Source organism: Bombina bombina, chromosome 7, assembly GCF_027579735.1.
Source record: "Bombina bombina isolate aBomBom1 chromosome 7, aBomBom1.pri, whole genome shotgun sequence".
Taxonomy (NCBI): domain Eukaryota; kingdom Metazoa; phylum Chordata; class Amphibia; order Anura; family Bombinatoridae; genus Bombina; species Bombina bombina.
The window spans coordinates 545,170,438-545,196,904 of NC_069505.1; the positions used below are offsets into that span (position 1 = coordinate 545,170,438).

General features: G+C 40.5%; 1 protein-coding gene across 1 annotated transcript in view; it reads left to right on the forward strand.

The window, feature by feature from the left end:
• The first annotated feature begins 20,980 nt into the window (after window positions 1-20,980).
• Window positions 20,981-26,467, forward strand: part of LOC128636531 (zinc finger protein 32-like) — a 58,583-nt gene continuing 53,096 nt past the window's right edge. Inside the window, exon 1 of the mRNA XM_053689529.1 lies at window positions 20,981-21,029. The gene's annotated coding sequence lies outside the window, so the exon portion shown is untranslated. The remainder of the gene's footprint in view (window positions 21,030-26,467) is intronic.

Below are 26,467 nucleotides of genomic sequence, written 5' to 3' on the forward strand. Positions count from 1 at the left end.
ACTTTCAGACCAATCCTGGACTTAAAGATCCTAAACAAATTCCTAAGAGTTCCATCGTTCAAGATGGAGACTATTCGGACAATTTTACCTATGATCCAAGAGGGTCAGTACATGACCACTGTAGATTTAAAAGATGCTTACCTGCACATACCGATTCACAAAGATCATTACCGGTACCTAAGGTTTGCCTTCCTAGACAGGCATTACCAGTTTGTGGCTCTTCCATTCGGATTGGCTACAGCTCCAAGAATCTTCACAAAGGTTCTGGGTGCTCTTCTGGCGGTACTATGACCGCGGGGAATCTCGGTAGCTCCATACCTAGACGACATTCTGATACAAGCTTCAAGCTTTCAAACTGCCAAATCTCATACAGAGTTAGTGCTGGCATTTCTAAGGTCACATGGATGGAAGGTGAACGAAAAGAAAAGTTCACTCGTTCCACTCACAAGAGTTCCCTTCCTGGGGACTCTTATAGATTCTGTAGAAATGAAGATTTACCTGACAGAGGACAGGCTAACAAGACTTCAAGGTGCTTGCTGCACCCTTCATTCCATTCAACACCCGTCAGTGGCTCAATGTATGGAGGTAATCGGCTTAATGGTAGCGGCAATGGACATAGTACCCTTTGCACGCTTACACCTCAGACCACTGCAACTGTGCATGCTAGGTCAGTGGAATGGGGATTACTCAGACTTATCCCCTTCTCTGAATCTGGATCAAGAGACCAGAAATTCTCTTCTATGGTGGCTTTCTCGGCCACACCTGTCCAGGGGGATGCCATTCAGCAGACCAGACTGGACAATTGTAACAACAGACGCCAGCCTTCTAGGTTGGGGTGCCGTCTGGAATTCCCTGAAGGCTCAGGGACTATGGAGTCAGGAGGAGAGTCTCCTGCCAATAAACATTCTGGAATTGAGAGCAGTTCTCAATGCCCTCCTGGCTTGGCCCCAGTTGACAACTCGGGGGTTCATCAGGTTTCAGTCGGACAACATCACGACTGTAGCTTACATCAACCATCAGGGAGGGACAAGAAGCTCCCTAGCTATGATGGAAGTATCAAAGATAATTCGCTGGGCAGAGTCTCACTCTTGCCACCTGTCAGCAATCCACATCCCGGGAGTGGAGAACTGGGAGGCGGATTTCTTAAGTCTTCAGACTTTTCATCCGGGGGAGTGGGAACTTCATCCGGAGGTCTTTGCCCAAATACTTCGACGTTGGGACAAACCAGAGATAGATCTCATGGCGTCTCGACAGAACGCCAAGCTTCCTCGTTACGGGTCCAGATCCAGGGATCCAGGAGCAGTCCTGATAGATGCTCTGACAGCACCTTGGGACTTCAGGATGGCTTACGTGTTTCCACCCTTCCCGTTGCTTCCTCGATTAATAGCCAGAATCAAACAAGAGAGAGCATCAGTGATTCTAATAGCACCTGCGTGGCCACGCAGGACTTGGTATGCAGACCTGGTGGACATGTCATCCTGTCCGCCTTGGTCTCTACCTCTGAAACAGGACCTTCTGATACAGGGTCCCTTCAAACATCAAAATCTAACTTCTCTGAAGCTGACTGCTTGGAAATTGAACGCTTGATTTTATCAAGACGTGGGTTTTCTGAGTCAGTTATTAATACCTTAATACAGGCTAGGAAACCTGTTACCAGAAAGATTTACCATAAGATATGGCGTAAATACCTACATTGGTGTGAATCCAAAGGTTACTCTTGGAGTAAGGTTAGGATTCCTAGGATATTGTCTTTTCTACAAGAAGGTTTAGAAAAGGGTTTATCTGCTAGTTCATTAAAGGGACAGATCTCAGCTCTGTCCATTCTGTTACACAAACGTCTGTCAGAAGTTCCTGACGTCCAGGCTTTTTGTCAGGCTTTGGCCAGGATTAAGCCTGTGTTTAAAACTGTTACTCCACCATGGAGTTTAAACCTTGTTCTTAATGTTTTACAGGGCGTTCCGTTTGAACCCCTTCATTCTATTGATATAAAGTTGTTATCTTGGAAAGTTCTATTTTTAATGGCTATTTCCTCGGCTCGAAGAGTCTCTGAATTATCAGCCTTACATTGTGATTCTCCTTATTTGATTTTTCATTCGGATAAGGTAGTCCTGCGTACTAAACCTGGGTTCTTACCTAAGGTAGTTACTAACAGGAATATCAATCAAGAGATTGTTGTTCCTTCTTTATGCCCAAATCCTTCTTCAAAGAAGGAACGTCTACTGCACAACCTGGATGTAGTCCGGGCTCTAAAATTTTACTTGCAGGCAACTAAGGAATTCCGACAAACGTCTTCTCTGTTTGTCATTTACTCTGGGCAGAGGAGAGGTCAAAAAGCTTCCGCTACCTCTCTTTCTTTTTGGCTTCGTAGCATAATTCGTTTAGCTTATGAGACTGCTGGACAGCAGCCCCCTGAAAGAATTACAGCTCATTCTACTAGAGCTGTGGCTTCCACTTGGGCCTTCAAGAATGAGGCCTCTGTTGAACAGATTTGCAAGGCTGCAACTTGGTCTTCGCTTCATACTTTTTCCAAATTTTCCAAATTTGACACTTTTGCTTCTTCGGAGGCTATTTTTGGGAGAAAGGTTCTTCAGGCAGTGGTTCCTTCTGTATAAAGAGCCTGCCTATCCCTCCCGTCATCCGTGTACTTTTGCTTTGGTATTGGTATCCCAGAAGTAATGATGACCCGTGGACTGATCACACTTAACAGAAGAAAACATAATTTATGCTTACCTGATAAATTCCTTTCTTCTGTAGTGTGATCAGTCCACGGCCCGCCCTGTTTTTAAGGCAGGTAAATATTTTTTAATTTATACTCCAGTCACCACTTCACCCTTGGCTTTTCCTTTCTCGTTGGTCCTTGGTCGAATGACTGGGAGTGACGTAGAGGGGAGGAGCTATATGCAGCTCTGCTGGGTGAATCCTCTTGCACTTCCTGTAGGGGAGCAGTTAATATCCCAGAAGTAATGATGACCCGTGGACTGATCACACTACAGAAGAAAGGAATTTATCAGGTAAGCATAAATTATGTTTTTTACCAATCTTACTGATAAACTTTACCTATGTGTTTAAGTGAACAAGTGAGTTTACCTATGTGTTTAAATAAACCAAAACTAACTAATAAACTTTTTGAAGAAAAAACTTTCTTGAATTTTTAATTTGTTACATTTAGAGAAAGACAGAGAAATCTATTTCTCTATTTAACCCTTTAGGGTACATACAATCTAATGTATGGATCCAGTAAGTTTCTTTTTGTTTAAGGATCCTCTCCCTGTCACCCCCTCCTCTTAATGTACCTACATGGTCAATAATCTGCCACCTAATTTGACTTATGTTGTGGCCTGCCTGGATAAAATGATTAGAAACAGGAGCTTCTTTATTACCACATCTCAAGTTGGACTTATGCTGATTAATTCTTTCCCTGCCTTTTCTAGTTGATTCTCCAATGTAAATAAGAGAACACGGGCATTTAATAAGATAGATTACATAAGATGTCTCACACGTATAATAACCATTAATTTTATATTTATGCCCTGTTCTTGGATGGGAAAATTCTTTCCCTTTTATCATTGCATGGCAATTAGAGCACCCTAGACAGGGATAAGAACCATAAGATTTCTGACCCATATGGCTTTGTTTAAGACTTTTGGAGGGTCCCAAATCATTTTTAATCAGTGTGTTTCTCAAATTTCTAACCCTCTTAAAGGCCATAATGGGATTATTTTGGAATATCTCCATATCTCTATTACAATTTTTAATAATATTCCAATGCTTTCTTATGATTTTAGTAACTTCAGTTATATTATATTGTGAAGTAAATACCATCCTCCTACCTTTATTTTTACCATTTTTATTATCTTTAGGGGCATTATTATCCCTGTACATTTTCTTCTATCTCTGGAGCCTTGAGATCTCTTCCTTAATGAGGTTTTCAGGATAACCTCTGCTAACAAATCTATTGCCCATTTCCATCATTCTGGTTGATAATATTTCTTCATCATTCACTATTCTACAGACCCTAAGGAGTTGACTCCTAGGGAGTGAGTCTTACATAATCATAATCTTACACTACCCATAACCTTTTTTTTATTTATGTGAAGTGAAGCGTTGATCTTTAACTAAAACAAGCCTTTCTCTGTAAACTATCTCCTTCCTAGATAGTTAAAATGTTACAAACTTGCAATTGAAATTTGAGAAGGCGCTTATAGCATTTAGGTTAAATTGATTAGTTGTAGTAATACAGGGGTTAAAAAGTGAATCCAAAGCTAATTTTAAATTGTTTTCCATATCTACTTAGAGTCACAATTTTTTTAATATCTACTTCGATTCACACAATTCATCAACATTAACTTAAGATAGGAAAAGGTTATTTATTTAGATACATAAAAAATTCTATAGAATTCATCAACATCAAAAAATATACATCAATAGAATATAAAAATAAAAATACATTTGAGAATAAAAATAGTAGCTTTAGAATAGACTCTGGAAAGAGTGATTACTTCGAGTCCTAGTAGGACAAAAACAAATCTGAAAGAATAGTCCGCTTGCAAATGTTTCCTTTCTTATATATATTCAATCACTAGGGCTGAATATTCCAGGTTTACTTTTTATGGTCAATGTTGTATATGATTACCGCAGGTATGCTTCTTATAGTCACTGTTGTTTACGGGTGTGTATTTGTATCTAAATATCAGATGTTTTAAGCCTGAGCCATCTTCATTTAACCCTTCTACTTGTGTATAAACTTGTAATCTCACCTTTTGTTCCAGTGTGGTTGCTGGGTTCAGGATTACCCCTTAAGGTATTCTTACCTTTCACTCGTTGCAGTGGGTTTCCGATATTCACTCGCTCCTCCGGTCGGTTAGTGTGACGTCACTCACTGCCGACTTCTGCTTGTAATACTTGCGCAAGTACTGTCTTTATCTGCTATCTCCAACCTTTCACCAGCTTCTTCGGATCCGGTCCATTTTCACTCTGCACTTATGTACATAGTATGCAGAGCCTAGACCTTCCTTTTTTCCGCTTTGCTGTACTCAGGAATTACGGATTCTTCCAACAGCTCCCAACAAACTGCCAATAATTCAGTATCACACAGTCACAGAGCCATGCATTTCACCCCCTTCAGTGCTTCCTCAAGATACTCTGTGTCAGCTTGGCTCCATTTTAAAAAAAATCCACTCTTCATTCTGATTGGATTCTTCTCCCTGTTACGTTTTTTTCACACCTTAGCCCATTTTTACCTGTGTGTTTATTTGTTTATTTGAGTCTATTTAAAACAATTACTTTCCACTTTAATTTCTTGCTACTTTGAGTCAATTCACCATAATATCTTGCTACTAAAATTCATAACATTTAGAACACATTTAAAACACTTAAAAACAATTACAAACTTAACCCCTAAATATAAAAATTACAATAAAATTCATCTCTTCATTCTAAAACTATCAGAATGGTATATAATAGTAATAATATAATAATAATATATACTTTTTTATACTAAATTTTCTTCTTGTACCATTATATCCAGATCTAAAAAAATAATTTTCTCTCTGCTTTTATTAGAAGGTACGGCGATGGGTACAAGATTCACACCGAGCTATGCAAATTTGTTTATGGGAGATTGGGAGCAGAGATTCCTCCAGTTTTCCGAGCTCAGTGCGAATCTTGTACTCTTCAAACGGTACATAGATGATATTATTATCATCTGGAAGGGGATACCGAATCACTAGAAGAATTCTTTTTAGAAATGAATAATAACGACGAGGTCTTACTTTTACTTACAATAAAAGCAGAGAGAAAATTACTTTTTTTAGATCTGGATATAATGGTGCAAAATGTAAATTTGATAACTAGACATGTGCGTTGCGTTTCGTTTGGTTCCGAATTGAAATTCGAATGAATTCGCCAAATTCAGAGATTCAAATTGATTCCAATTTCCGAATTACCATAGCAACAAAACTAAACTAACCCGAATGCATTTGTAACTAAACAATCCGAATTAGTTCGGATTTATTTGTTTCATTCGAATGGCCATGGACTAATCACAATTCAGTATAAAAATTAAATTTATGATCACAATTCAGTATAAAAATTAAATTTAACATCAAAATTCAGTATAAAAATTAAATTTAGTGAGATTTAGTGAGATATTACAGTGAAATAATTCCGTTTGTGTAACTTGGAACCATCTGAATCAACATAACACATACTGAACTTCCGAATTTATGAATCGAATCCGAAACGAATACATCCGAATATATTAAAATCTGAATGAAGCCAAAATGAATACATTCCAATGTATCAGAATTCAAATCGATCCGAAACTAAATTGGAAAAAATCCGAATCGGTCCGAAAAAAACTAAACTAATTTTTCCACTGCGCTCTATTGATAACTAAAATACATTTTAAGCAAGTCGATGGCAACAATTATAGACATGCATCAAGTTGCCACTGTCACAAGTGGAAAGAGAATATACCGGTAGGGCAGTGTCTCAGAATTAAGAAAAATTGTACTAGAGTGACTGATTTTCAGGAACAAATTGTAATTCTGGAGAATAAGTTTAGAGAACGGGGATATACAGATGAGAATATTAATAATGCAGTGGTTAGAGAAAGAAATACAGATATGGAGTCTCTCTTGGAATATAGATGTAAACAAACACAAGATCCAAATGGATGTAATGTCCCATTTATTACTGAGTACAGCGATGACCATACAGTCATAAGAAAAAAATTATAAGGAAACGCTGGCATTTGTTGAAAAATGACCCAATCTTGGGAGATAAATTGCCCCCCTATCCCAGAATGGTCTTTAAAAGGACCACAAATTTTAAGACATTATTAGCCCCAAGTGAGTTTAAAAATAAAAAATGTAGAAAAGCAATTAGTGATAAGGATTTGTTAGGAAACGCTATTAAAGTTTTTTTTCCCTGTGTAACATGAAAAGCTTTCAGGTATAGCAATAAAAAGAAAAAAATTGCTATTCCTAGTTCAGCGAGAGAATATATCATCCAGGACACCATTAGATGTAGTAATAAAGGGGTCATTTATATGCTACAATGCACATGCAGTTTAATCTATGTAGGTGAAACAACCAGAATGCACAGGGATAGAATTAGAGGGCACCTATGCAATATAGAAAAAGGGAACCTGGACACACATTTATATTTACATTTTAAAGAGAAACATAATAATAATATAAAGGACCTAAAATATTGGGGTCTCTGTAGAGTACAACATGATTGGAGAGGAGGCAATTTTGAGAATAAACTCCCTAAAAAAGAGGCAGAGTTTATTTATAATTTCAACACGTTATTCCCAAACGGGCTGAACTCAGAAATGGATATCACCCCATTCCTAGTTTGAGAAGTCTTTAAGTCAATAGCAATTGCAGATAACTATAAATAAATGTAAAAGTAAAAAGGAAAGTTTTTTTATGAGGCCTTATATACCATTCTGATGGTTTAAGAATGAAGAGATTAATTTTATTGTTTGTTTTTTTTATTTTGGGGTTAAGATTTTAATTGTTTTTATGTGTTTTAAATGTGTTCTAAATGTTATGAATTTTAGTAGCAAGATATTATGGTGAATTGGCTCAAAGTAGCAAGAAATTAAAGTAGAAAGTAATTGTTTTAAATTGACTCAAATAAACAAATAAATACTTAAGTAAAAATGGTCTAAGGTGTGCATCCTAAAAATAAATTTCACGGAAAATAGAAGGACTGAGTGTCAGGGTTTCCCCCTGCTTTGTTTGCTATTTGCTGCTGGCTGCCATTTTACTTACCTCTTTCACTGAATCTGATGCAGAGTGTGTAACGCTGCTCTCTCATCTGGGCGCCCTCTTATGGCCAAACTGGTGAACATCATCAGTGTGAGACAGGTTGCAGTCCCAGGATTATGATGTCACACTTATTATTTAAAGGGCCTCTGTTCAGTATGCTTTTTCCCTTGTGTTGTCTCAGACTTTTTTGTTATTTCCTGTGTTCCAGTTCCTGTGTATTACCTGACTTGTCTGAGGTCCCTTCTGGTTCCTGATCACTGGCCTGTTACTGACTGTTTTCCTAGTTCCTGATCCCGGCTCGTCTGACTACTCGCTTTGGCTCCTGACTCGGCTCGTCTGACTACCAGCTCTGGCTTTTATTTCTGGCTTGTCATTTGGCTTGTGGACTTTTATTATGTTTTCTTATTAATAAAGGTGTGATTAGATGTGGATATAAACAATAAAAGTGCCTTTTGGCACGGAGTGAAACCACCTAAAGTTCCACAAGATCTTATAAATGACCTAAACAGTCCTATTACTAGAGAGGAAGTGATAGAAGCGATAGAACATGCTAAAGGTAATAAAGCTCCGGGTCCAGATCAGATCCCTGTAGAACTGTATAAAATCTTAAAAACAGAGATAGTGGGCACTTTAATTTGTTTAACTATTATTATATTAATGCACATAAAAGGTCCAAATATTTTGCAGCATCCATTATAACGTTAATATTAAAAAAAAGAAAAAAATCCCATAGATCCAGGGTCTTACAGACCCATATCTTTGCTGAACACAGACTATAAGCTACTAACACATATCATTGCTAACAGATTGAAGCCGTTTCTTGGGCATGTTATCCATGCAGATCAATCTGGTTTCATGTCCAGAAGATCCGCTATTAAAAATATGCGTAAAGTTACACTTGTTCTTTAATATTATAGGGATTTATTAGATGGCAAAGCTCAGATCAAACAAGATATGGCATTGATTGCGGTGGATGCCGAAAAAGCATTTGATTCAATAATATAGGACCACTTATACACATCCCTAGAAAAGTTCGGATTCACCGGACATTTTATTCAGTTTATTAGGATAATATACGATTATCCAAGTTCATCTATACTGATTAATGGTAGCCAGACAGATAACTTTACACTGAATAGGGGAACTAGGCAGGGTTGTCCACTCACGCCTTTATTGTTTAATATTTCTATAGAACCCCTGGCTATTATGCTAAGGGAAGAGTTTAAAGGTATATGCCTAGGAGATTGTAATATAGCCTTATTATTATATGTGGATGATTTGTTGCTTTTTCTAGAAAATACCAAAAAGAGCATATCTAAGGCCCTAAATATATGAAGACATTTGGTTCTTTTTCAGGATACAAAGTCAACAATAGCAAATCGGAAATCTTATGGATCCACAAAAATAGGAATAGTATTAAGGAGTGTCCATTCAAAGAAACATTATCCATCAAATATTTAGGAATACATTTACATGTGGACCCAAAACAATGGTACAGGTTGAATTTTACACCGTTTTTTAGAAAAGCTGCTCTGAAGCTCGAGAGATGGAAAACTTTCCCTATCTCCCTCTCAGCTAAGGTCATGATTATTAAAACTATTCTATTTCTGCAACTAATGTGTATTATACAGAATGTCACTCTATTCATACATAATCAAGACATTACATTTTTTTATAAAGAGTGCGCTATATTTTTATGGGGTAAGAGGAGACATATGTTGTCCATAGTCAAATTAACATGCAATTTAGAAGACGGAGGACTAGCCCTTCCTGACATTAAAAAATACAATATAGCAGTGTTAGCTCGGTTTACTGTGGATTGGATAACGGAAGCTAATTATCTTACATCACTATCAATAGAAGAAGGAGTAATTTCTCCTTTTTTTTAAAGGCTATACTACATTGTTCAGCCCTGCAAATCCCCAAAGGCATTACAAATTTAAACACAATACATAGTGTGGTGGCTGCGTGGCAAAAACTTAATATAGCTTTAAACGTGGATCATGAATTCTCTTCCTTTCTCCCGATAAGGGGAAATCCGAAATTTGTACCGGGTGTATCGTCAGAAATTTTCAATAGGTGGGCAAATAAAGGGCTGAACTTTGTTCATCAGTTTTTTGATAATAAACAATATTTGAAATCCTTTGAAGCTATTTCCAGAGAATTCAATATACCTAATAAATTTTTTTTTTTGCATATTTGCAGATAAGACATTTTATACAAGGGCTAACGACACAGAATTTGGAAACCCTGGAAGGGACTAAAATAGCGTCATATATTAGCATATACAAAGCCGGAAACCATAACATATCCCTACTATATAAAATCATGTTGGCAAAACAAGGCCAATTAATCCTGGATAAATTAGTTGAGAAATTGAAAATAAGTTATAAATGGACACAGAAGGCAAATATATCTGTAACATGGAAAGAGTCTCAGATCAAGTTACTTAATAAAGTTTATTTGACTCCACTGAAAATGAATAAATTGAACTTATCAGGAACTGGTCAATGCGCTAAATGCAATAACCCAGTGGCAGATTTAGTACATTGTTTCTGATCCTGCCCTAAGATTTTGCAGTTCTGGGTTAAGGTAGAATATTGGCTCATTCATAAGTTAGAAGGTAGGTTTAAACTTAAATGCAGAGATATTTTCTTTCTTCTACGAGAAAACCCAAATAGAGTAAACACTAACTTAAAAAATACTTCAATCATGGTAGGTCGCAGTTTGATTTTAAAGAACTGGAAAAATAAGGCAGCACCATCGATTGAGAGTTTTTCACAGTCTATGTATCATCAAATACTTTTTGAACAATTCAATATATTACCTATACATAATAAAAAAGTTATGTTTTTTTCTTTCAAAATGGCTGAGGGGTATCTTATCCTATTCTTCATCATCCCAATACCACAAAACTATTTTGAACAATTAATTCTTCTGAACATTTTTCCATCTGAATGGTACTAGTGTTTGTAGATAGTAATACTCCAACAATGGTCATGGATTCTCCCTATGGGAATAGGAAGAAGGGAATAGATTAAAAAAACAAAGAGGAAAAATGTTTAGAAATTGGATAGGTGAATTGTCTAATATTTTCTCTGCTTTTTCCAAAGAAGGTACTTTTGTGTTGTATAGTATAAAGCTTAAAGGGTGTCTCCATAACCCAATGTTATTTTGTGTTGTCCTTCCTTCTTAACACACCCTGCGTGGTGTGAAGTATTTATTTCTGAAGTTTCTGTACCTATTGTTGGATATATATAAATAAAGAAAAAATATATATAAAAAAAAAAAAAAAGTGTGATTATTTTTGCACTTCATGTCTCAGTCTGATTCCTGGTACCCTGACACAGAGTGAATAAGGTGCCGGATTCCTTAAAGTATTGTGAAAAAAACGTAACAGGGAGAAGAACCAATCAGAATGAAGAGTGTTTTTTTTAAAAATGGAGCCAAGCTGACACAGAGTATCTTGAGAAAGCCCTGAAGGGGGTGAAACGCGTGGCTCTGTGACTGTGTGATACTGAATTATTGGCAGTTTGTTGGGAGCTGTTGGAAGAATCTGTAATTCCTGAGTACAGCAAAGCGGAAAAAAGGAAGGTCTAGGCTCTGCGTACTATGTACTTAAGTGCAGAGTGAAAATAGGCCGGATCCGAAGAAGCTGGTGAAAGGTTGGAGATAGCGGATAAAGACAGTACTACAAGCAGAAGTCGGCAGTGAGTGACACCACACTAATTGACCAGAGGAGCGAGTAAAAATCGGAAACCCACCGCAACAAGTGAGTGGTAAAAATACCTAAAGGGGTACTCCTGAACCCAGCAACCACACTGGAACAAGAGGTGAGACCACAAGTATATACACAAGTAGAAGGGGTAAATGAAGATGGCTCAGGCTTAAAACATCTGATATTTAGATACAAATACACACCAGTAAACAACAGTGACTATAAGAAGCATACCTGCGATAATCAGCCTTAGCAATATACATTATTAACCATAAAAAGTAAACCTGGGATATTCAGCCCTAGTGATTTATACTCAAAAATAATTGAATATATATAAGAAAGGATACGTTTGCAAACTGACTATTCTTTCAGATTTGTTTTTGTCCTACTAGGACTCGAAGTAATCAATCTTTCCAGAGTCTATTCTTAAGCTACTATTTTAATTCTCAAGTTTATTTTTATATTCTGTTGATGTATATTTTTTGATGTTGATGAATTCTATAGAATTTTTTATGTATCTAAATAAATAATGTTTTTTCTATCTAAAGTTAATGCTGATGAATTGTGTGACTCAAAGTAGATATTGAAAACAATTTAAAACTAGCTTTGGATTCACTTTTTAACCTCTGTATTACTACAACTAATCAATTTAACCTAAATGCTATAAGTGCCTTCTCAAATTCAATTGCAAGTTCCTATCCATAACCTTAGCCTATCCATAACCTTATTTATACCCTACCCATAACCTTACCCTATCCCTCACCTTACCCTCTCCCTAACCTTACCCTACTCAAAACCTTACCCTATCCCATAACCTTACCCTAACCATAACCTTAACCTATCCCATAACCTTACCCTATACATGACCTTACCCTACCCATAACCTTAGCCTATCCATGACCTTACCCTACCCATAACATTACCCTATCCCTCACCTTACCCTGTCCCTAAGCTTATCCTACCCTACCAATAACCTTACCCTATCCATGACCTTACCCTACCTAGAACAATACCCTACTCCTCACCTTACCCTGAGCCTAACCTTACCCTATCTATTACTCTAGTCCATCCATAATCTTACCCTACCCATAACATTACCCTATCCCTAACCTAACCTTACCCTATCCATAACTTTACCCTACCCATATTCTTACCCTACCCATAACCTTACCCTATTCATAACCTTACCCAATTCATAACCTTACCCTATTCATAACCTTACCCAATTCATAACCTTACCCTACCCATAACCTTACCTTATTCATAACCTTGCCCTATTCATAACTTTACCCTACCCATAACCTTACCCTATCCCTCACCTTACCCTGTCTCTAACCTTAACCTATCCTTAACCTTATCATTACCTACCCATATCCTTACCCTACCCATAACCTTACCCTATCCATAACCTTACCCTATCCATAACCTTACCCTACCCATTACCTTACCCTATCCATAACCTTACCATACCCATAACCTTACCATTTCCATAACCTTACCCTTTCCATAACCTAACCGTTTCCATAACCTTACCCTACCCATAACCTTACCCTATTCATAACCTTACCCTATCCATAACCTTGCCCTATCTATAACCTTACCCTATCCCTAACCTTACCCTATCTATAACCTTACCCTATCCCTAACCTTACCCTATCTATAACCTTACCCTATCTATAACCTTACCCTATCCATAACCTTACCCTACCCATGAACTTACCCCATCCATAACCTTACCCCATCCATAACCTTACTCTACCCATAACCTTACCCTACCCATAACCTTACCCCATCCAGAACCTTACTATATCCATAACCTTACCCTACCCATAACCTTACCCTATCCATAACCTTACCTTACCCATAAACTTACCCCATCCATAACCTTACCCTATCTATAACCTTACCATACCTATAACCTTACCCTATCCCTAACCTTACCCTATCTATAACCTTACCCTATCCATAACCTTACCCTACCCATGAACTTACCCCATCCATAACCTTACCCCATCCATAACCTTACTCTACCCATAACCTTACCCTACCCATAACCTTGCCCCATCCAGAACCTATCCATAACCTTACCCTACCCATAACCTTACCCTATCCATAACCTTACCTTACCCATAAACTTACCCCATCCATAACCTTACCCTATCCATAACCTTACCATACCCATAACCTTACCCTATCTATAACCTTACCCTATCCCTAACCTTACCCTATCTATAACTTTACCCTATCCCTAACCTTACCCTATCTATAACCTTACCATACCCATAACCTTACCCTATCTATAACCTTACCCCATCCATAACCTTACCCTATCGATAACCTTACCCTATCCATAACCTTACCCTATCTATAACCTTACCCTATCTATAACCTTACCCTATCCCTAACCTTACCCTATCCCTAACCTTACCCTATCCCTAACCTTACCCTATCTATAACCTTACCCTATCCCTAACCTTACCCTATCTATAACCTTAGCCTATCCATAACCTTACCCTATCCCTAACCTTACCCTATCTATAACCTTTCCCTATCCCTAACCTTACCCTATCCATAACCTTACCCTATCTATAACCTTACCCTATCCCTAACCTTACCCTATCTATAACCTTACCATACCCATAACCTTATCATACCCATAACCTTAGCCTATCTATAACCTTACCCTATCTATAACCTTACCCTATCCCTAACCTTACCCTATCTATAACCTTACACAATCCCTAACCTTACCCTATCTATAACCTTACCATACCCATAACCTTACCATACCCATAACCTTACCATACCCATAACCTTACCCTATCTATAACCTTACCCTATCTATAACCTTACCCTATCCCTAACCTTACCATACCCATAACCTTACCCTATCCCTAACATTACCAACCCCCAAGCCCTAGCTCTAACCTTAACGCTTACACTAGTCCCTACTTTAAATCTACAATAGAACTGCTTTGAAGAGAGTACAGGAGGCAAAGCAATAGCATTTTATTTATTAATGCATCACAAATTATTCACTGCATTGAAAAATATCTGCATGCAAAATCAATAAACTTTTAAAAATGTAATTTTGTAAGAACCATATGCATTGTTCTGCAGATCATGAAAACACACTTTGAAAAGCCTCCTGAATGTTGTTTACCTTACTTCTTTTGTTGTGGCCAATCCTATATTATAAAAGGCCAAGTGTTTGTCTGAAGCCGTCATGCGCAGTAGAGACAAACACTTGGCCTTGAGATAGGAAGCGCAAGGTACAGCATACAAGCAGCTGTGAGATAGGGAGCGCGTGGTACACAAACAGCTGTGAGGTCTGGGGAGCGCGAGGTAAGCTGATTGAAACAGCCTGTGGCAAGAGATATGGAGCGCGCTCCCCAGACCTCACAGCTGTTTGTGGCCGACGGGAGCGTTGCGATGGGGGCGTGGCCGGGCGTCGCGAGGGGCGTGGCCGGGCGGGTGTTGCCGCGATGGGGCGTGGCCGGGCGGGGTCCCGCGATGTGAAGACAGAGCCAGAGAGGGAGCAGGAGAGGGGGGGAGAAGGGCCAAAGAGGGGGGGGGAGAGAGCCAAAGGGGGGGGGGAGAGAGCCAAAGGGGGGGGAGAGAGAGCCAAAGGGGGGGGAGAGCCAAAGAGAAGGGGGGGGAAGAGAGCCAAATAGAAGGGGGGGGGGAGAGAGCCAAAGAGAAGGGGGGGGAGAGAGCCAAAGAGAAGGGGGGGGGGGAGAGCCAAAGAGAAGGGGGGGGGGGAGAGCCAAAGAGGGGGGAGAGAGAGAGCCAAAGAGGAAAAAGAGCCAAAAAGAAGAGAGAGACAAAGAGGGGGGGGGGGAGAGAGCCAAAGGGGGGGGGGAGAGAGCCAAAGGGGGGGGAGAGCCAAAGAGAAGGGGGGGGGGAGAGCCAAAGAGAAGGGGGGGGGAGCCAAAGAGAAGGGGGGGGGGGAGAGCCAAAGAGAAGGGGGAGGGAGAGCCAAAGAGGGGGGAGAGAGAGAGCCAAAGAGGAAAAAGAGCCAAAGAGGGGGGAGAGAGAGCCAAAGAGGGGGGGGGAGAGCCAAAGAGGGGGGGGCGAGAGCCAAAGAGGGGGGGAGAGAGCCAAAGGGGGGGGGAGAGAGCCAAAGGGGGGGGAGAGCCAAAGAGAAGGGGGGGGGAAGAGAGCCAAATAGAAGGGGGGGGAGAGAGCCAAAGAGAAGGGGGGGGAGAGAGCCAAAGAGAAGGGGGGGGGGGGAGAGCCAAAGAGAAGGGGGGGGGGAGAGCCAAAGAGGGGGGAGAGAGAGAGCCAAAGAGGAAAAAGAGCCAAAAAGAAGAGAGAGACAAAGAGGGGGGGGGGGGAGAGAGCCAAAGGGGGGGGGGGAGAGAGCCAAAGGGGGGGGAGAGCCAAAGAGAAGGGGGGGGGGGAGAGCCAAAGAGAAGGGGGGGGAGCCAAAGAGAAGGGGGGGGGGGAGAGCCAAAGAGAAGGGGGAGGGAGAGCCAAAGAGGGGGGAGAGAGAGAGCCAAAGAGGAAAAAGAGCCAAAGAGGGGGGAGAGAGAGCCAAAGAGGGGGGGGGAGAGCCAAAGAGGGGGGGGCGAGAGCCAAAGAGGGGGGGGAGAGAGCCAAAGGGGGGGGGGAGAGCTAAAGGGGGGGGAGAGCCAAAGAGGGGGGAGAGAGAGCCAAAGAGGGGGGGGGGGCAGAGCCAAAGAGGGGGGGCAGAGCCAAAGAGGGGGGGGGGAGAGCCAAAGAGGGGGGGAGAGCGCCAAAGAGGGGGGAGAGAGCCAAAGAGGGGAGAGAGAGAGCAAAAGAGGGGGGGGAGAGCCAAAGAGGGGGGGGAGCCAAAGGGGAGAGCCAAAGAGGGGGGAGAGAGAGAGCCAAAGAGGAAAGAGAGCCAAAGAGGAGAGAGAGCAAAAGAGGGGAGAGAGCCAAAGAGGGGGGAGAGAGAGCCAAAGGGGGGGAGGAGAGAGCCAAAGGGGGGGGGGAGAGCCAAAGGGGGGGGAGAGCCAAAGGGGGGGGGAGAGAACCAAAGGGGGGGAGAGAGAGAGCCAAAGGGGGGGAGAGAGAGAGCAAAAGAGGGGAGAGAGCCAAAGAGGGGGGGGGGAGAGCCAAAGAGGAAGGGGGAGAGCCAAAGAGGGGGGAGGAGAGCCAAAGAGGGGGGGGGGAGAGCCAAAGAGGGGGGAGAGAACAAAAGAGGGGGGAGAGAGAGCAAAAGAAAGGAGGGAGAGAGCCAAAGAGGGGAGAGAGAGAGCAAAAGAGGGGAGAGAGAGAGCAAAAGAGGGGAGACAGAGAACAAAGGAGAGGGGGGAGAGAAAGCAAAAGAGAGGGGGGAGAGAAAGCAAAAGAGAGGGGGGAAGAGAGAGCAAAAGAGAGGGGGAGAGAGCAAGGGGTGGGACCGCTGTACTGCAAAAAATGGCCCGTGTACACAGGCTTTAGTACTAGTTAGATATAAATGAACTTCTGAACATATCAACCAATCACTGTAAAGCATGTAGGAGGGTCATGCTTTTACATTGCATGGAATGCACTCCAGCCTCTCTAGAAGGGAATGGCAAATATTTTCTAAATTAAAGGGACAGTCTACTTACATTTTTGTTTTTGTTTAAAAGATAGATAATCCCTTTATTACCCATTCCCCAGTTTTGCCCAACCAACACTGCCATATTAATATACTTTTCACCTCTATGATTACCTTGTATCTAAGCCTCTGCAGGCTGTCTCCTTATTTCAGTTCTTTTGACAGACTTTCATTTTAGCCAATCAGTGCGGACTCATAAATAATTCCACAGGAGTGGTGACAATGTTAACTATATGACATACAAGTACTAGCACGGTCTAGCTGTGAAAAACCTTCAAAATGCCGGTGACCTTCAAGAGCTTAGAAATTAGCATATAAGCCTACCTAGGTTTAGCTTTCAACAAAGAATACCAAGAGAACAAAGCAAATTTTATGATAAAAGTAAATTGGAAAGTTGTTTAAAATTACATGCCCTATCAGAATCACGAAAGTTTAATTTTGACTAGACTGTCCCTTTAAAATTTAGTTTGATGTAATTGTTTTTTTTCAATAACCAAACTCCACCCACTCCAGTTGCCTCATTTGGCAGACCCAGACAACAAGGCTAGCTAGAGTCATTATATTAATATAAAGTGCAATGATTTGCAGTTGTTATCTGTTAAAGTCAATAAGGAAAGATATGTAGCAGGATAGGTTTGCACAGTCGATCATCTATACACAAACCTCACATCAACATGCGTTATGCAAAGAGTCGGCTAGAGTGGCATAAAGAATGCAGCAACTGGACTCTGGAGCAGTAGAAATGTGTTCTCTGGAGTGATGAATCATGCTTAACTATCTGGCAGTCTGATGGAAGAATTTGGATTTGGTGAATGTCAGGAGAACCCTACCTACCAGAATGTATTGTGCCTACTGTAAAGTTTGGTGGAGGAGGGATAATGGAATCGGGCTGTTTTTCAGGGTTTGGACTAGGTCCCTTAGTTCCGGTGAAGGGTCTTTTTAATGCGTCAGGATACGAAGACATTTTAGACAATTGGGTGCTTTCAACTTTGTGGCAACAATTTGGGAAAGACCCTTTCCTGTTCCAGAATGATTGTGCCCCTGTGCACAAATTTAGGTGCTTGAAGACATGGATTGTTGAGTTTGGTGTGGAGGGACTTAAGTAACTTGCACAGAGCCTTGAGCTCAACCCCATTGAATACTTTGGAATGAATTGAAACACTGAGCCCGACCTTCTCATCCAACATCAGTGCCTGACCTCACATACCATCCAACATCAGTGCCTGACCTTACATATCGTCCAACATCAGTGTCTGACCTCACATACCATCCAACATCAGTGCCTGACCTCACATATCGTCCAACATCAGTGACTGACCTCACATATCGTCCAACATCAGTGTCTGACCTCACATACCATCCAACATCAGTGCCTGACTTCACATACCATCCAACATCAGTGCCTGACCTCACATATTGTCCAACATCAGTGCCTGACCTCACATACCGTCCAACCTCAGTGCTTGACCTCACATATCATCCAACATCAGTGTCTGACCTCACATGCCATCCAACATCAGTGCCTGACCTCACATGCTGTCCAACATCAGTGCCTGACCTCACATACCATCCAACCTCAGTGCCTGACCTCACATATTGTCCAACATCAGTGCCTGACCTCACATACCATCCAACATCAGTGCCTGACCTCACATATTGTCAAACATCAGTGCCTGACCTCACATACTGTCAACATCAATGCTTGACCTCACATACTGTCCAACATCAGTGCCTGACCTCACATATCATCAAGCATCAGTACCTGACCTCACATACTGTCAACATCAGTGTTGACCTCACATACTGTCCAACATCAGTACCTGACCTCACATATAATCTAACATCAGTGCCTGACCTCACATACCGTCCAACATTAGTGCCTCACAAATGTTCTTTTGACTAAATAGACACACACATTCCCACAGACATGTTCCATTCTCCAAAGGAGGGGGAGGGGTTAACTCTATATCAATTCCCATGGTTTTGGAATGGGATGTCCAACAAGCTTATATAGGTGTGATGGTCCGATGTCTACATAGTTTTGGCCATATAGTGTATGTGTGGCACCTAAGGTCTCCTGCACTTTACATTAGAGCAGCAGAATAATAAACTAATAATATGTCTAATGGGGCGAACTTGCAATTGTAGATTTCTTACAGTTTACAGATTAGATAAAAAAATACAATATTTAATATTTTCAATATTTAATATTTTCTGATATTGTGGGAAATGTATAACCTGCTTACTTGACTGCTCTGCTGTAACTGCTAGCAACTATGCCTAAGGAGTCGTTATATCATATTAGTCCATACTAGCCTTCATCATACTTTTATATAGGCGCACAGGACCAGCCTGTGGACCATTCACATTTAGAAGTCAACACCAGCACTAAGAAAAGTGGCATACTTTAAGCCTAGACATAATTACATTATACCAGGCCATGCCAGTCTTCAGTGTAATTTTAAATAGGCATATTGTACTAATTTGGGGAGGGGGCAACCACTTAATATCAGCCCATAACAGCCTTCAGAATATTTTTATGGAGATATACAGTATGACAAGGATTGGGGGCAGTCACATTATACCAGACCATGCCAGCCTCCAGAATTGTTATATATTGTAATATAAGTATAAACAGGAACAATTATATTGTAAATACCCACTCATTATTACAGTTTTGCATTTGCATATAAAATCACAATGATACTGCTTTGTATGGGCACATAGGAACAATATGGAAGCAAGCGCCTCAAATCAGCTCTTCAGCCTTCAGAATATGTTTTTTGGGCATAAAAAAATTGTATGTGGGCAATCACATGATACCTGCCCATGCCAGCCTTCAGAATAACTCTATATGAGCATATAGGAGTCACCTAGTGGTAATCACTTTATTCTAGCCCAGGCTTCACAATAGTAATATGCAGGTATAAAGCAGTAGTGGAATTCAGTCTGTTCTCACCAGTTCTTTAAAGGATATGAAAACCACATTTTTTTTCTTTCATGATTCAGATAGAGCATGCAATGTTAAGCGTCTTTCTAATTTACTCCTATTATAAATTTATTCTTCGTTCTCTTGCTATCTTTATTTGAAAAGCAGAAATGTAAGCTTAGGTGCCGGCTCATTTTTGGTTCAGCACCTGGGTAGCGTTTGCTGGTAATTAGTGGCTAAATGTAGCCACCAATCAGCAAGCACTATTTAGGGTGCTGAACCAAAAATGGTCCGGCTCCTAAGCTTACATTCCTATTTTTTTTCTCCAAATAAAGATACCTAGAGAACAAAGAAAAAAATATATAATAGGAGTACATTACAAAGTTGCTTGAAATTGCATGCTCTATCTGAATCATGAAAGTAAAAAAAATTAGAAAGTGTATATATTCTGTATTATATAGAGGACCTGTTGCTAAAATGTCAGAATACCAACACTGGTATAAAGGAATAACCTGTTGGAAATGATATTATACCATTCCACTATTTACATGGGTATATAGGAATTAATTGAGAGCTGTCAGCTTACATAAACCTAAACCAATAATATTTTCTAGCAATATAAAACCAGCATGGGGACAATCACCCCCTAGTTCAATATCTAGTACCTTATGATGCCACAGAAAAAGCCCCCAACAAAAAAACATTTATTTTAATGGTCCAAACTAAACCTTATTGGAGAAAATGTACATTAGAGAAAAAAAAAAAGAAAATACATTTATTTTAAAATAGTGAACTTAATGTTATTGTATAAAATAACCATATTTGCAATAAAAAAGCAACATTTATTCATTTGGGGGGACAAAATAAAACTAGATTGAGGATTTAAAAAAACTCACAACATAAAAAACTAGCCCCGCCTCCGACAACACTGCAGTCCTGCACCGATTGGTCACTAATTGACAAGAGGTAACGCTTAGCCTGATGGGAGTTGTAGTTCATTTGTTGTGAAGATTTGAGGCCTGATAAGCAAGAAAACGAGTGAATTAAAAGGTAAAGATACCCGGGATTTCTATTAATTGCTGTGTGGTACTGTGGTTTCATCTGCAGTAGGTAGTAGCGGGGATCAGTCTGGCTTATAACATTTATTGCTGCAGACAAATACACAGAATGTTATTTAGGGGGTCCTGTATAATGAATGCTCATACATTCATAATTTTTTCGGAGGGGGCTTATTTTATTTGTGAGGTAATTCCACTATAAGACACAAAAATATACACAGCTATAACATAAACGCTAACTGACTCCTGTTTTACTGATAATCCCCTGTTATAGTGACACACTGTCACCTATTATATTTAGGCTTACCAGAAGTCCCACTTTTACTGGGATTGTCCCGGTTTGGAGGCGCTGTCCCAGTGTCCCACCCAGTTGTTCATTCTGTCCCACTAGGGTTGCCACCTCCAGGTTTCAAATCATGTGTCCGGGTTTCAGACTGCCTGAAACCCAGACACATTATTCAAAATGACTGGACTGTGGCTTCCAGCATAGCTGGATGCTGGTACTTTGTTACATACAGCTGCTTAGCTTAACGTTCGTGTCCATCAAAGTTTACATTTAGTAATACAGGCTGAGTGAGCAGCATAGTTTTTTAATTTTGTAGTACTACTTGGTTTATTTTTCTAAGAATTTAACACCCCAACCCTTGGTGTCATTGCCGGTAATACACCTTTAGGGGAATCATATGGGTATGACTAGGAAGTACAGGCAGGAAGGATTTTTGGCCTGGATCTTGCTTTACTTCATGCAGGATAGCATTTTGGCTATAATCTTCCTGCATTATGGTATAGAGTAGCCTCTTAAACAGCTTTAGCAGGTACGTGTTTCTTTTGTACTTTCATTCAATGTTGTATTTATGCCTTATCAGTATTTGGCTCTGTTCCTTAATTAAACACGTAAAACACATATTACACTGCAGATATTAAATTGTGAAATTGATAATTATGAAAGTTATAATTATGCTTGATGTTTGGCATTATTTAGAATCTGAGATTTAGATTAATGATTTATTTGCCATGACAACGTAATGGTGCCTTTTTCACTAGGGGTGGTGGTATGGTCTATTTAAACTGTGTGATTCACTTGTTTGACTGAGGAAGGGTAGAGCATCCACAAAACATTACACACATAAAAGCTACTACTTTAAAAGGACCGGTAATTGCCACGCCCCCTTGACCACGCTCCTGACCACACCCCCACTGGCACCGCACAAGGTTGTCCCAGTTTCACCTCTAAAAATTATGGTAAGCCTAATTATATTAATAGTCCCCTGTAAAAAATTGACACACTTTTGAACAGTCCCATGTAATATAGTCACACACTGACCCCTGTTCTACTGATAGACCCTCTGTAATATAGTCACACACTGACCCCTGTTATACTGATAGACCCTCTGTGATATAGTCACATACTGACCCCTGTTATACTGATAGACCCTCTGTGATATAGTCACACACTGACCCCTGTTCTACTGATAGACCCTCTGTGATATAGTCACACACTGACCCCTGTTATACTGATAGACCCTCTGTGATATAGTCACACACTGACCCCTGTTATACTGATAGACCCTCTGTGATATAGTCACACACTGACCCTTGTTATACTGATAGACCCTCTGTGATATAGTCACATACTGACCCCTGTTATACTGATAGACCCTCTGTGATATAGTCACACACTGACCCCTGTTATACTGATAGACCCTCTGTGATATAGTCACACACTGACCCCTGTTATACTGATAGACCCTCTGTAATATAGTCACTCACTGACCCTTGTTATACTGATAGACCCTCTGTGATACAGTCACATACTGACCCCTGTTATACTGATAGACCCTCTGTGATACAGTCACATACTGACCCCTGTTATACTGATAGACCCTCTGTGATATAGTCACATACTGAACCCTGTTATACTGATAAACCCTCTGTGATACAGTCACATACTGACCCCTGTTATACTGATAGACCCTCTGTGATATAGTCACATACTGACCCCTGTTATACTGATAGACCCTCTGTGATACAGTCACACACTGACCCCTGTTATACTGATAGACCCTCTGTGATATAGTCACATACTGACCCCTGTTATACTGATAGACCCTCTGTGATACAGTCACACACTGACCCCTGTTATACTGATAGACCCTTTTGTGATATAGTCACACACTGACCCCTGTTATACTGATAGACCCTCTGTGATTTAGTCACACACTGACCCCTGTTATACTGATAGTCCCTCTGTGATACAGTCACATACTGACCCCTGTTATACTGATAGACCCTCTGTGATATAGTCACACACTGACCCCTGTTATACTGATAGACCCTCTGTGATATAGTCACACACTGACCCCTGTTATACTGATAGACCCTCTGTGATATAGTCACACACTGACCCCTGTTATACTGATAGACCCTCTGTGATTTAGTCACACACTGACCCCTGTTATACTGATAGTCCCTCTGTGATATAGTCACACACTGACCCCTGTTATACTGATAGTCCCTCTGTGATATAGTCACACACTGACCCCTGTTATACTGATAGTCCTGTGATATAGTCACACACTGACCGCTGTTATATTGATAGACCCTCTGTGATATAGTCACTCACTGACCCCTGTTATACTGATAGCCCCTCTGTGATATAGTCACACACTGACCCCTGTTATACTGATAGACCCTCTGTGATACAGTCACACACTGACCCCTGTTATACTAATAGACCCTCTGTGATACAGTCACACACTGACCCCTGTTATACTGATAGACCCTCTGTGATATAGTCCCTCACACCCTCACAGAGACATCTACAGAAAACACAGACATACATACACACACACACGCACACACACACACTCACACAGACATCCACAGAAAACACAGACATACAAACCCACCCTCACAGAGGCATCCAGAGAAAATACACAAAGACAAACACACGCCCACCCTCACAGAGACACCCATAGAAAAAGCTCAAAGACATATTCACACACCCTCACAGACATCCACAGAAAATGCACAAAGACATACACACCCACCCTCACAGAGATACCAACAGAAAAAAAATACATACACACTCATAGAGACACAAACCAAAGCACAAAGACTAACACAGACACCCACAGAAACACTCACAGGAGGAAACATTTATGCACCTTGCATCCCCTAAATCAACAGTGTGTGACATGCATGATAAAAAAAATGCAGAGATCACTTTTTAAAGAATCATATTTGGAAAAGTGCAAACAAAAATAATTCTGTGAATTCAAAATTGTACATTAATGATCTGGGTAGATGGCTAGATGAAGAAAAGTACTTTTAAAAGGTTGACATATGTTTTTTTTATATTTTCCCCATTTTCCCCAACCAAGAGCACCACTTCAAATATAGTGTACAAATGTTCCCATCTGTCAGCTGTACTTGTGGATTTTGAAAATGCTGTACTCTATATGGTCTTGGTGGAACCATAAGCTGTGGTACTCATACCATTAGATCTGGTTAAATGCAGGATTTAAGCTTGTTGGTATGCATTTCAAAATTAAGTCAGCTGTAGAGTAAACTGAACAGTTTTAAGTTAACTTGTCTCATTTCCAACACTGAGCAATCTTAGTCTGTGAGTATAACATGTTATGCAGATGTAAAAATCTTAGATACAATGCCTCCTTGTATCTGGAAAGTCCTTGCATAAAGGGGCAGTAAACTTGAATGTAATATATATCATTTGTGTATTGAAGAGGAAACATTTCTGCATGGTTTTAAATATAGAATTTCTACAGCATTGTCAAATAATCATAAATACACTGCTGCTAAAAAAAAATGTGTTTTTATGGACCCCTGGCCCCACCATACAACTACTACCACACTGAAGTTACAATCTTAAATTGCACAAAGAAATAAAAAACATTTGCTAAGTAATTCCTACCTCCTCTGCAAATGAAAGTGATCAGCCGTCTGACCCAGGCACACACTCTACAAACAAAGTGCCAAGTTTGTCTCACACTGTGCATAGTGGTTTAGTGCACACTCAGAAATCCTCTCAAATGCTAATACTTTACTCCTTGTAATAACATTTCCCATGCTCAATTAGCACTCTGCTGTAGTACCCACTGGTGGCTGCCAAAATTTTAAAAAAAATTAGTTCTTGCCTCATGGGGCCCCCCCCTAGCCCATTGGGCCCCCCTAGCCCATTGGGCCCCTGACAGGAGTCACCCCTGTCACCCCCTGATGGCGGCCCTGATCGGTATAACAGGGGTCAGTGTGTGACTGTATCACTGAGGGTCTATCAGTATAACAGGGGTCAGTGTGTGACTATATCACAGAGGGTCTATCAGTATAACAGGGGTCAGTATGTGACTATATCACAGAGGGTCTATCAGTATAACAGGGGTCAGTATGTGACTATATCACAGAGGGTCTATCAGTATAACAGGGGTAAGTGAGTGACTATATCACAGAGGGTCTATCAGTATAACAGGGGTCAGTGTGTGACTATATCACAGAGGGTCTATCAGTATAACAAGGGTCAGTGAGTGACTATATCACAGAGGGTCTATCAGTATAACAGGGATCAGTATGTCACTATATCACAGAGGGTCTATCAGTATAACAGGGGTCAATATGTGACTGTATCACAGAGGGTCTATCAGTATAACAGGGGTCAGTGTGTGACTATATCACAGAGGGTCTATCAGTATAACAGGGAACAGTATGTGAGTGTATAACAGAGGGACTATAAATATAACAGGGGTCAGTGTGTAACTATATAACAGAGGGTCAGTGTATGACTATATCACAGAGGGACTATCAGTATAACAGGGGACAGTATGTGACTATATCACAGAGGGTCTATCAGTATAACAGGGGACAGTATGTGACTATATCACAGAGGGTCTATCAGTATAACAGGGGACAGTATGTGACTGTATTACAGAAGGACTATAAATATAACAGGGGTCAGTGTGTAACTATATCACAGAGGGACTATCAGTATAACAGGGGTCAGTGTGTGACTATATCACAGAGGGACTATCAGTATAACAGGGGTCAGTGTGTGACTATATCACAGAGGGACTATTAGTATAACAGGGGTCAGTGAGTGACTATATCACAGATGGACTATCAGTATAATAGGGGTCAGTGAGTGACTATATCACAGGACTATCAGTATAACAGGGGTCAGTGAGTGACTATAGCACAGGACTATCAGTATAACAGGGGACAGTGTGTGACTATATCACAGATGGACTATCAGTATAATAGGGGTCAGTGAGTGACTATATCACAGATGGACTATCAGTATAACAGGGGTCAGTGTGTGACTATATCACAGAGGGTTTATCAGTATAACAGGGGATAGTATGTGACTATATCACAGAGGGTCTATCAGTATAACAGGGGACAGTATGTGACTATATCACA